Raw genomic sequence first — 13,408 nt, forward strand, 5'->3', positions numbered from 1 at the left:
CTGCTGGGATAACAGAGCACTATTGCCCCTAGTGGATGGTCGTCCGGATGACAGAGCACTGTTGCCTCCTGGTGGACGGCAGGGTGACAGAGTGCTACTGCCCCCTGGTGGACGGCCACCATGATGACAGTGTGCTACTGCCCCCTGGTGGACATCCACTGGGTCTGTTCTCAGGCCTTGATTACCTTTCCAAACCCGTTCTATCTTTCAGAATGAGGTCAATGCTATTAAATGAGATCCTTCTTGAATGTTGCTAGCATCCTACTCTGATGACATGACATTAAAGGTAAAGTTGGCATCTGTAGGGATGAGCTCTTTTACCCTAAACAGCCCACAGTACTGAACGCAAGTCTCACATGTGGGGGTTATCTGTACTGAGTCCTCTTCCTTCCTCTATAATTTGTCCCATTACTGACTGTCAGATTAGCTCTCGCCCAGTGAACTCTGATGTACCAGTCAAGGGTCCTGCTAGGAGTCCCAGCCCTTCCTGGGCAATGACCTGCAGTTTTTTCCAGTGGGACACTCCAATGGCTTGTGTACGGTTCACAGCCAGCAGTCTCTTGGCTCACTGGAGGGACATAGCTTGCTCATATTGTTACCACTGTGTTCTCTAGATCTGGAGCATGAAGCAGGACACGTGTGTGCACGACCTGCAAGCTCACAGCAAAGAGACATACACCATCAAGTGGAGTCCCACCAGGCAGGCCACCAGCAACCCCAACTTCAACATCATGCTGGCGAGGTAAGGACAGGACGCCTGCACAGCCCAGCCTCGGCTCCTGAACTCAGCCTGGCCCGCTGTCACTGAGGCAGCAGCACAGCAGCAGAACTTCCTCATACGCAGAGAGAACAGGACGTTTTGCTGGAGCATTGAACGTTGTAGCTCCCTTTTGAAGGGGCCGAGATAGAACTTTTAAGTGAGACTGGGAGAAGGCACGTGTTGAGATGGCTTCAGGCACTTGGTTTTGCTGAAGGTTTTCCTGACAGCAGAGAAAGGAAAGGGAAAGAGTTCACCTTGGACCTTGGGCTTGGTTTATTCATTCAACTCAGGGCTTACATGGGCAGGAATTTCAAGCAGGGATAAAGGTTCCCCCAGCCACAGCCAGACTTGACCTGACATTGTATATAGTGAGTCCCCTAAGACACCAGCTTCGGAGGGAGTGGAGTGGCCAGCCAGTCACCGCCAGAATTGGGAAGAGGGGTTATAAGTGACAAAGGTGGCCTCCCACAAACCACGTGGCTTTAGGCTTCATTCAAGAGCATTATTTTGCCAGAAGCTCCCCAGACCAAGTTAAGAGTAGAATGTTCCACTCCCGTTATTTCAGGAAGAACTCTTAGAAGAAGAAGCTAAAGAGATTCTGAGACCGAATGCTGTGTTTGCAGTGACCTGACTTGATGTTAACGCTCTGAAGATTGAGGCCTTGGTTAGGAATATAGTTGTCCTCAAGCAGAAGGTACTTATTCAGAGACACTCAGGACAGTAGCTGAGTGTATATATCCTACCATCACTGCACAGTCGTAGACGGTGACGATGATGGTGATATCTTACTCTGTACTGGGGGAGATGAGTAGACTTAAAGCTTTTGATGGTGTGACAACTAAACTGGCTGATAAAATGGCCAGTAAATTAAAGTCAGATGGGAGCTGTCTCATGGTCACAGTTTCATCTTTAGAGCCAGACTCCCCTCTGTCACAGCCTCATCCTCACAGACCAGCCCAGACTCCTGGCTATATGTCCCACTTCCTGCTCTCCCTGAAGAGAGAACGTCCCTCCTGCAGTTGTCCCTCCATCCCACTATCATCATCGTGTTCCCTCCACGGGATCATTCCCCTCAGCATCTCAACGTGCTCTAACGTCGGTCATCGTGAAAACAATAACAAAACAAGCCTCCTGTGACTTTACAGCCCCTGCAGCAACGAGGCTTCCACAGAAATGGCCCCAAGCCAATTATCTCATTTCTTCCTTTGCTTGCTCAATCATTGTCTCCTTGTTCCCTAGATCGACTTTGTACACGACGTCTCTGATGTGCATTTCTCCATGCCCAGTGAGTGTCGAGTTGCTGTGAGAAGGTGTCCGCTCACCATCTTCCTCTCACAGCTCACCCCAATCAAAACCATCATGCTCTGGGTGTACGCTGGTGATGCTCAGTGTCCTGTCTTGGAGGGGTCCCTTTCAATGCATAATCAGATAAGTCGGGATTCTGATTTGCAAGCTGCAGAAAAAGACTGGCTAACGTAAACCAAAAAGTATTGAGAGGGATTGCGGCAGCCTGAGAATCTCTGGGAACCAATATTGCAGCAACACAGAACTGCCAACATCAGGCTGCAAAACTTGGCCAAAAGGATGCCAAAGAAAGCAGTGGATACTGCCCACACCCTGAAACTCGACCCTGGGCCCTCCCCTCAAAGCACACTCAATGCACCTCCCAGCACAGACCTGCCTGCTGCCACTACTGCTGCCACTGCTCCTTCAGAACCGTTACTCTGCCACCCATTCCGTTGGGCACTCACTTCTAACTCAGAGACTTGGGAGACATATCTGACTGGCACTGTCAAGTCATACACCCTGCTCTAGCTGCAAGAGAGGATGCAAAAGCAAGTATCTAGACTCTCTGCTTCTAGAATGAGAGGTGGAGCTGTACCTCATCAGGTTGGAGAGAATGCTCAAGGCGAGATTAAGAAGGTACAGCAACAACTATCAGAGACCCCTGGGCAACCCAGATACCAAGGTCACAGGGTGCTCTAAGTGCATCTGCAGCTTTGTTACTCCAAAAGTCCAAATCCAGATGCTTTCTGGAACAGCTCTTCTGAATGAAAGGGATACTTAATCTTGATGTGAAAGGAAATGTCACATGGCTGATCTGTCCACAGGGTCCTGAGAAAATCGTGTCTGTCTTTTCTATTTTATACCTGGGTGTCTTGTGACCTCAATGCATGCTGCAACAATTTTTGCAAAAAGGAAAAAATGCATAAACACACACGTATATTCATGCTCTGCATAACAACATTTCAGCCAACAATGAGCAGCATACACGACAGCGGTCCCATCAGATTATATTGACTATACCCTATAGCCTAAGTGTGTACTAGGCTATACCATCTACGTTCGTGTAGGTACTCTCTATGATGTTCACGCAGTGATGACACCACCTAATGACACATTTCATGGAACAGATCCTCAACATTAAGTGACACATAACTGTGTGGAGATATGGATAAGGATCTGAGCAAAGTCAGGCTCCAAGGATTCCTTTGACTATGTCATTGGTTAGCCCAGCACGGGAACACAGGCTAAATTAGTTAAAAAACCATGCCCCTTATCCACCCACTAGCGGGCATATTGAGGACATGCTGTGCAGCTGCTCTGTGACACCCCCATTTTCTGTTCATCCAGCTGGATCACTACCTTGCCTCTGGCCCTATCCATACCCTTCTCAACAGCATTTGCTAGAATGAACAAGAAAAACTTAGAAACTATACAAATACTTTGAAATTAAACAATACCCTCCTAAACAACCAATGGGTTAATGAAGAAATTAAAAGGGAAATTAAAAAGTTTTATGACACACATGAGAATGGAAACATATCATACAAATACCTATGGGACACAGCAAAAGCAGTTCGGAGAGGAAAGTTTACAGCACTAAATTCCTTTATAGAAAAAGAAAGTTTTCTAATAAACAACCTAAAGGCACTAGAGAAAGAACAACAAATTAAACCCGAAATTGGCAGAAGGAAAGAAGTTAGTAAGCTCAGAGTAGAAATAAATGAAATAGAAATTTAAACAATTGAAAAGGTCAATTAAACGAAGAGTTGTTTTTTCCAAATATAAACAAACTTGGCCCAACTTTAGCCAGATTAACCAAGAAAAAAAGAGAAGATTCAAATAAATAAAATGAGAAATAAAAAATAACACATTATAGGTGATGCCACAAAAATTCAAAAGATCATAAGGGTCTATTATGAATAACTATACAGCAACAAATATGATAACAGAGGAAATGAATAAATTCCTGAAGAAATACAATTATGAAGAAATAGAAAATCTGAACAGACCAAAAACAAGTGAGGAAATGGAACCAGTTATAAAAAAGTTCGTCCATTAAAAGGAAGTTCAGTACCTGATTTCTTCACTGCTGAATTCTACCAAGCTTTTGAAGAAGAGTTGATACCACTTATCTTCAGATTATTCTAGACATTGAGGAGGAATACTTCCGAACGCATTTTATGAGGCCAGCATTACTCTGATCGAAAACCAGACAAGGACACACACACAAAAGAAAATTGTGGATCCTCACTGATCCACCTGGTTGGCTGCCTTTGGTTTTGACCATCTTCTCTGGAGGATTTTCACAGCCAGGCATATCTGTGTTCTATACAGATGTGTAAGAATTTGGTATATAAGTTAAAAAAAAAAAAAAAGGAAGGAAAAACCATAAATAATGAAGTAAGTACTAAAAGAAAGGCGAGAGAGATCAAAGATAATGATGATGTGACACATATAAGTGACGTCAATGATTTTAGAACAGGGATCTAGCTAGACTACTCAATATATTCTACAATCTGCATATAATCTCTATTTGTTTACTGATGTTTGTTTTAAAAGTGAATTTATCCAAAAAATGGTGCTGGAACAAAGGGAAACCCATATGCAATAGAATAACGATGTACCCATTCCTCACTTGTACACAAAAATTAACTCAAAATGGACCTAAATAGACTTTGTAATGCATTGAATTATGTCCCCCCAAAATTCACTGAAGCTTGAAATGTGTCCCCCAAGTTTCATGTATTAGAAACTTGGCGCCCACTGTGACCGTTATGCAGTAGGAAGTCCTATTATGGTAATTGGAAGGTGGGGACTTGAAGAGGTTATTAGATTGTAGGACCGTGCAGTATTGAATGCATTAGTAATGGTGGTCAGAGACGTGGTTCTGAGGGCTTTAAAAGGAGAGAGAATGAGGAAGTTGGTCTCTGTCTCTTGTTTTCTCTGCTCTGCTATTCCACAAGTTGATACCCCACGTCACTGAAGTCACCACCATGATCCTCACCAGATGTGTTCCCTGGACTTTGGATGTCCCAGGCTCAGAAACTGTAAGCAATAAATTTCGTGTTTTTTATAAATTGCCCAGTTCTGTGGATTTTGTTATAAGCAGCAGAAATAGACTAATGCAGACCGAATGGAAGTGTTTGAACCATAAGAAAACATAGGTATAACTCTTTGTGACCTTGGGTTAGGCAATGGTTTCTTAAATACGACCGCAAGAGCATAATAAACTTAAGAAAAACAATTTTAAATTGGACTTCATGAAAATGAAAAGCTCTTGTGCTTCAAACGATACCATGAAGTAAGTGGAAAAACAACACACAGAATGGGAGAAAAACTTTGCAAATCACACATCTAATAAGGTACTTGTATCTAGAATATATAATGGACCCTTACAACTCCATAATAAAAAGACAAATAATCCAATTTAAAAATGGGCAAAGCAGTTGAATAGACATTTCTACAAGAAGGTATGCAAATGGCCAGCAAGCACACAAAAAGATGATCAACATTATTAGGAACTGCTGAAATCAAAAGCACAATGAGTTACCACCTCACCCACCCTAGGACAGCTAAAATTAAAACAAATGAACAGATAAGAAGTGTTAGCGAGGCTGGGGAGAAACTGGATCTCTCATACACTGCGGGCAAAATGGCGCAGTCACTTTGGAGGGCAGTTTAGCAGTTTCTTACAAGATTATACCTAGAGTTACCATGTGGTTCAGCAACTCCACTCCCAGGTGTATATCCAGGAGTATATGATGAAAACATGTTCACACAAACACTAGTATACAAATGTTCATTGAAGCAGTATTCCTAATACTAAGCACAATGGAAACACCCTAAATGCTCATCAACTGATAAATGAAAAAAACAAAATATAGCATATTCATACACCGGAATGCTATTCAGCAATAAAAAGGAATTGTCTTAGCCTATTTGGGCTGCTGTAACAAAATACCAAAAACTGGGTGGCTTATCAACAACAGATGTTATATTTATCACAGTTCTGGAGGCTGGAGGTGCAAAATCAAGGTGCTGGCAGATTCAGTGTCTGCTGAGGGACCATTCTGGATCACAGATGACACTTTCTGTCTCCTCACACAGTGGTAGGGACAAGACTACTCTCTGGGGTCTCGTTTATAAAAGCACTAACCACATTCACAAGGACTCCACCTTCCTGATCTAATCACCTCCCAAAAAGCCCCACCTCCTAACACCATTTCAACATACAAATTTGGGGGGACACAAATATTCAGACCATAGTAGGAATAAAGTACTGACACTTGCTACAACATGGATAAACCTTGAAAATATTATGCTGTTTAAAAAGCCACACACACAAGGTCACATATTTTATGATTCTATTTAAATGAAATGTCCAGAACATGCAAATCCGTGGAGACAGATAGTAGATTTGTGGTTGCCAGAGGCTGGAAGGTTGGTAGAATGGTGAGTGACTGGTAACTGGCACAGTGATTCTTCTGGTGATGTTTAGAACATCATAAAATTAAATGATGGTGATGGTTGCATAACTGTGGGAATATACTAAAAAGTGCTGGATTTTACCCTTTTTAACGTGTGAACTTTGTAAAATTGTTGATAGAAAGCACGCAGGGGCTCCATCCAAAGGGGCAATGATTCGAGCAGACCCTGAACTTGGTGGGGGACAAATGCTTCCTGGACTTGGAGCCAGAAGACCTGGATGCTCGCCCTGCCCTTCTGCGTCCAGCATGTCTGTCACACAAGTTCTCTTGTGTGTTGCTGTTTCCTCAACACACATTCACATCCCAGCTACAGTAGCAGCGACTCCTACGGAGAGCCTACTACGTGCCAGGCACTGTCCATGTACATATTTCACTGCATTTACTTGCTCCTGCCAGTGGCCTTATGAGGTGGGTACCATTTAACAGCTGAGAAAACAGAGGTCTAGAGAGGTTAAGCAATTTGCCAACAGTCACACAGCTGCCGAGCACTTGGGCAGGAGTTCAAAGCCACCAGTGCCCAACTTATTAGCCACTGTGTGATCCCATCCAGACAGCCACCTGAAACTCCAGTGTCTCAATTCTGTGTTTAGCATAAAGTGTCAATATATTATCAGAAGAATATTTTTCCTCCGACCTTTATATACAATCAAAAATTGCTTATATTTGCACTAATCGTTTTTTAGTATTTCTTCAGTTCCAAATATTTAATTTCTTGAATTACTTATTTTCAAGGTTTTGAACGCCTCAATATTTTGAATCTGCCTTTGGCCTCTGACACAAATGAGCTATCCTAGATATTTCTGGGTGGAGGGGCCAAATGATAGTTTGACTGAGGGCAACTGCCTTAACACTTTCAAATGCTCGGTGGTAGCTCCACACTTCCCTCATGAGATGGAACTAGGGCAGAAATCCCAGCTCATTCTGGCAGCACATTCCTCAGTCCTGCCCATCTCCATATCACCAGGTAGGCATCCACTGCGTAGCAGAACAGCCACCAGAAGCAGGCGCTGTACAGCAGCTGGATCCACATCTGCAACCAGGAAGAGCCCAGCATCAAAGCTCCCGCACACAGGCATGAGATGTCCAGCCCATCCGTGAGATGACAGGCAACACAGGAAAGCTCCTGGCACACATTTGGCGTAGGTCTGGAACTGAGGGCAGGCTGTGGCCTCTATCCTCTGTCTGCTCAGCTGGACCTGACTGACAAACCCACTTTCTGGCACACTTGCAGGCACAGTAGACAAGGCTCTAAGAAGTGCAGTTTAAACTGCCATGAGGGTTCTAGGGGCTAGGAAGTAGAAGCTTTTTCTCTGGGAAAGAATGAGTTCAGGCAGAAAAGACTCAGAAAGTCGTTCCAAATACAAGGGGATGGAAGGGGGCTCAGGGTGTTGGAAGATCAGTAAGCCTTGCCGTTAGGGGCTGAGACAGATGCTTCATCAGGAGGCCATGGAAGGGAAGGAAGGAAGCGGGCAATTCTGCTCCAGGACAGAGAATCAGCACCACCTGGGTAAGCTTTACATCACTCCCTTGAGCATCCACTTGGTGAACAGAGCATAACGTGTGCATGTGTATTATACATATTTATTTATTTCATGGTTTATAAACCATGAATATGTTTAGTATATGTTATTATTATATGTAACATAATATGTTTGAATATTAAATGTTTGTGTGATATAAGTTAAATATAAAATGTTTATATGTTACCATTATGTATATTTAAATATATTTCCTTAACTTAATTGATAATATTGTTGTGTGCTTGTGGCTCCGTTTAGGGTAAGTATGGTAAGGGCACACACTTGTGCTTCCAGGGCTGCGGGTGGAGAAGCCACACTTGAGTGTGCATTAGCATCCTCTGGAGGGTTTATTAAAACATAGACCTGGCAGGGCTCGTGTCAGAGTTCCTGATCAGTAGGTCTGGGGCATGGCCTGAGACTTTGCATTTCTAGCAGATGCCCAGGGGCTGCTGGGGCTGCACTTCGAGGACAGCAGTGTGACAAGAACGCAAGTAGGGTGGAGAGGGGAACAAAGGTGGGCGCACCTACCGCACTCCCCATGCAGAAAGAGGCAGGCCAGATGTCTGTTCCGTTCACAACGGAGATGTTCTCAACGAAATCTGGTAGTCCTAACAATACCGAAGAACGTATTATGATACCTACGTGAGAATTAAATGATGCTTGGTGTCTGGTTCTAATTCAAATCTAAAGCTGACTTTAGTTGCTTTGTACAGATAACAGATAGATACATGGACAGATATAGATATAGACAGACAGACAGACAGACAGATAGATTAACAGACAGACAGACAGACAGACAACAGATATGATAGTAAGGAAGCTAGGTAGATATGCTAGATAGAAGATAAGCATGACACATAGAGATAGATGATAGAAAGGAAGGGAGGAAGAGAGGGATAGGGGAGGGGAGAGGATGGAAGGGAAGAGAAGGGAATTGAAGGAAGTTAGAAAAATCTACACATATTGGAGTGTGCAGAGAGAGAGAAAGAAAATATACTGCATTACTCAGGAAATAACTCTTATGATAGCAAGGCAATCCCATGCACTTTGATTTCAAATTGAACCATCTTTGGCTACAGTCTCATCCCTATTTTTTTTTTTTTTTTTTTTTATTGTTTGCTTGGCATTGCAACGTGATGTTGTGAAGAGCAATCTGTATTTCTCAGCTGCAATATTAATGTCCATGTTAATTATACCTCATTTGAAAATGAATTATTCATAAAGCACAGTTTGGAAGTTTGAATATATAAATCCTTCATTCTTTTTAATAAAAAATACATTTAAGATTTTCACAAATTAGCTCTCAATAATTTGCTTTTTACATTTGTTATTTGTGAGTTTCCCTTGTTATTAGACCCAAATATCTAATGCTACTTAAAACAGCACACACACTTACGGTACATATTATGCTTTTTTCATTAGGTAATACAATACCCTTTGTTTAAACATATACTATGTAATACACTACTAAAGGAGAACTGGGGACACGAAGACATACTATTTCTCATTATCAAGCCACTGCTAATAAAAATAATGCCTTTCTTCTGTACATAATTTTTGGCACATAGCACTCCTTTGAGCTCAATAAAAGCCCAATGAGGTAGGCATCGTATTTCTTATTTTTCTGTAAGGGGACAGGTCACCAGCTTTCTTCTGACTTCTGCTTTCTCCTCATTTCCTCACAACACTATCCACCACCCTTTCTAAGGCGAAAGGATGTACGCATAATAATTCACTAACCCTCAAAAGATGTCTGGGTACACATTTACTTCCAGATATTCAAGTTATAGAAACTAAGTTACTATTAAGATGCTTTTCCAAAACGACTTAGTAGAATCAGGAAGAAAAGCAGTTTTGATTGAATTAGCCTGCACGCAAGTGATTTTACGCCAAATAAAAAGGAAATATTGCTTCCCTGTCTTATTCCTCAAGTCTGATAAAGTAACTTGAGGTTGCAAAGCATTTATTTGAAGTCAAGTTTCTTGAGCGCCTTCAGTCACGTTTTTGGCAATGTGGGTAAGGGGACAGAATAGCTGGGCCCTAGACACACAGCCCTGTGCCCAGAAACTTGCACAAGGTGGGGTATGGATGGCAGTTAGCAAATACCTAACAGCCTTCAAGGACAAACATTCTGCAGATACATGATTCCAAAATGGTCAGCCCCTATCACCCAATTGCCAGTGTGGACAGTATTTTGACCCGATTCAAAGAAATCTATTGTACAAAACAAAAACAAAAAACAACAAAAACACTTACGATACAACTAAACATACACTGATGACATTAAAGAATTGGTTTTAATCATTTTAAAGTGATAATGATATTAAGATTATATATGTTTAAGAGTCTTTGTCTTCTAGAGCTGTACACTGGAATCCGTAGGGATGAAATGATAAAAGTTCTGGAATTTGCTTAAAATTAATCCAGTGAGGAGGATGAGGGGGTGTGTAGATGAGCTGAATGAAGGGTAAGAGGAATTTATTTTATTCATTTATATATCATTTACTACATTCACATATGCTGGAAATTTTCCAACATAAAAAGTTAAACAAAATGGCAAAATCTAGCTTAGATGTCTGTAAAAAGTGTCATCCTATAATTTAAAGCAGATGTTGGCAAACTTGTTCTGTAAAGGGCCAGATAGTAAATATTTCTGGCTTTGTCTGTCCAGAACTTAACTTTGCATTTGCAGGGCAAAGGCAGCCCTAGACAACGCACAAACGCACAGCATAGCTGCGTTCCCATCAACTTTACTCATGGGCCCTGACAATTAAACGTCATGTGACAGTCACATGGCAACATATACTATTCCTCTTTCGATTTAAAAAAAAAAACATTTAAAGATGTACACCCACTCTTAGCTCATGGGCCATAGGAAATGAGCAGCAAGCCGGATTCGGACCTGGAGAGCAGCTTGCGCACCTGTGGTGTAAAATCCAAACCTGAAAAACCGGGACAGGGGAAGGATTTCAGGTTTCAGATTTAAAAACACGCGAGACAAAATATATGGTGCAAAACAGAAAAGAATACATACACCACCTGGTGGGTTAAGTAGAGATCCAATACATTTTTTTGCACTTTGCTTAACTGCAGTGAAGTTTTCCGAGTAAGCAAACGCCAAACACCATAAACTGAATTTTTAAAACCAACGTCCCTCGGACACGAATTTTACCAACCATAGTATTTGCAGAATACCCTAGGAAAGCACTCCTGGATGACCCCCTTTATCTGTGCTCAGATATCCCGCCCAACCCGCGACTGAGAGCCCTAACAGGGACACCAGTACAGTCTGGAGCATTCAGCCCACACAAAGCACGGCCCCCAGCGGGGTGCGCGCCCTCACTATGCACCAAGCAGGACCTCTGCGAGGCGTACGCCCACACCCTGACACGGATAAGGTCTGGAGCTCTCGCCCCACACGGAGCAGGTCACCCTGACTTGGCAAACACGCTCTTATCCCACACAAAGCAGGAACTCCCGAAGGCCGCGCACCCTCCAACCAAAAGAAGCTGATGCCGTGCCCGGCGACACGCAAGCCACGCTCTTCATGGAGCACGTACCCACAGTGGGCCTCGCACCATCACACGGCAGGGGCACATCACCACCTCCCCACTCTCGCAGAACGCGGGCCCACACCCCTCAAGAGCAGGTCACCGACAGGGGACCGCAGGCCCCCACCTCACAGGGAGCAGGACCCACGCGGGCCGTGTGCTCTGAACCCGAATGGAGTATGATCCCACACCGCGGGAAGTGCGAACTCAGTCTAAACTGAGCAGTTCCCTTCTGTGGAATGAGCACTTCAAGCAGACACCGATAAAGTCTGTAGTCTTCAAAAGCACGAAGCATGTCTCCCAACCAGCTGCATGTCCTCACCCTGGACGCACGGAGCATGTCCCCGCGAGGATCACGTGATGTCACCAACGCGGGTCCCACGCCTTTAGCCCTGACGGAGCAGGTCCCAGAAGCCAGTGGAATGCCCTCACCCAACACGGAGCAGCAGTTCCTCGCGCTGGCCTTATACCGTTATAGCGCACTGAGAACGTCTCACCAAGGGCCGTGAACCCTCACACCGTACGCTTGGCCCACGTTCCCGCGAGTGTCACATCATCTCACTTCACAGGGAACAAGACTCCCGCGGGTCGCATGACCTCCTTCCGAATGGAGTATGCTCGTCTACCGCAGGAAGCACGCCCTGCCTCTGCACTGAGCAGGTCCCTACGCGGTAGGGACTCACGCCTCACCTGGACACCTACCTGTAAGGCCTAGAGACCTCACTTCGAAAGGCGCAGGTCCGCACCGTGGGCTGCGCGCCCTCACCAGGACACGTATATGATTTGGAGCCCTCACACTTCACGGACCAGATCCGTCCCCGCGGACCGAGTGCCTTCACCCTTCAAGATCACGTCTTCCCCATCAGAGCGAGGGACATCACCCCTCAGGGAGCAGGATGCCCGCGTTCCACGCGCCCTGCACCCTAATGGAGCATGATCCCCAACTGCGGGACGTGCGACCTCCCTCTACACTAAGCGGGTCCCTACGGATGGACGCACGCCTCAAGGGCACACTGATAAAGTCTGTAGTCCTCAAAAGCACTAAGGAGGACTCCAAAATGCCGGGCGCCCTCTCGCCGCACGGGCTGAGCACGTCCCCGCGAGGGTCAGGTCACCTCACCACGCTTAAGCAGATAACCACCGCCGCACACGCACTGGCACCCGGACACCTACAAGACTTAGACACCTCGATCCGCACGGAGCATGTACCACGGCGTGATGCGCACCCGTACCCAGAACCAAGGAAATACCCCCGCGGTCCACGGGCCCTCAACTCACAGGAACACGTCCCCCGCTGTGCCTCAGACCGCATGCCCTCAGCGCACAGGAGCAGGTCGACAACGGGGTGCTGCGCCTTTATCCCTCACGCAGGAGGTCCCAGAAGCCAGTGGAATGCCCTCACTCCAGATGGCGCAGTTCCCCACGCTGGCCTTTTCCCCTTATGGCGCGCTGAGAACGTCACACCAAGGGCCGTGAGCGCTCATCCCCGTAAGCTTGGCCCACGTTCCCGCGAGTGTCACATGATCTCACATGACAGGGAACAAGACTCCCGTGGGCCGTATGCCATCCCACTAAATGGAGTATGCTCGCTTACCACGGGAAGCACTTCTTCCCTCTGTACTGACCGGGTCCCTACCATGGGATGCATGCCTCACCTGGACACCTGTAAGGACTAGAGACCTCACTCCGAAAGGCACAGCTCCGCACCGTTGGCCAGGCGCCCTCTCCCGGACATGTATAAGATTTGCAGCCCTCCCACTTCAAGGACCAGGTCCGTCCCCGCGGGCCGAGCGCCTTCACCCT

This window comes from Cynocephalus volans, unplaced genomic scaffold, assembly GCF_027409185.1.
Source record: "Cynocephalus volans isolate mCynVol1 unplaced genomic scaffold, mCynVol1.pri scaffold_35, whole genome shotgun sequence".
Classification (NCBI taxonomy): Eukaryota; Metazoa; Chordata; class Mammalia; order Dermoptera; family Cynocephalidae; genus Cynocephalus; species Cynocephalus volans.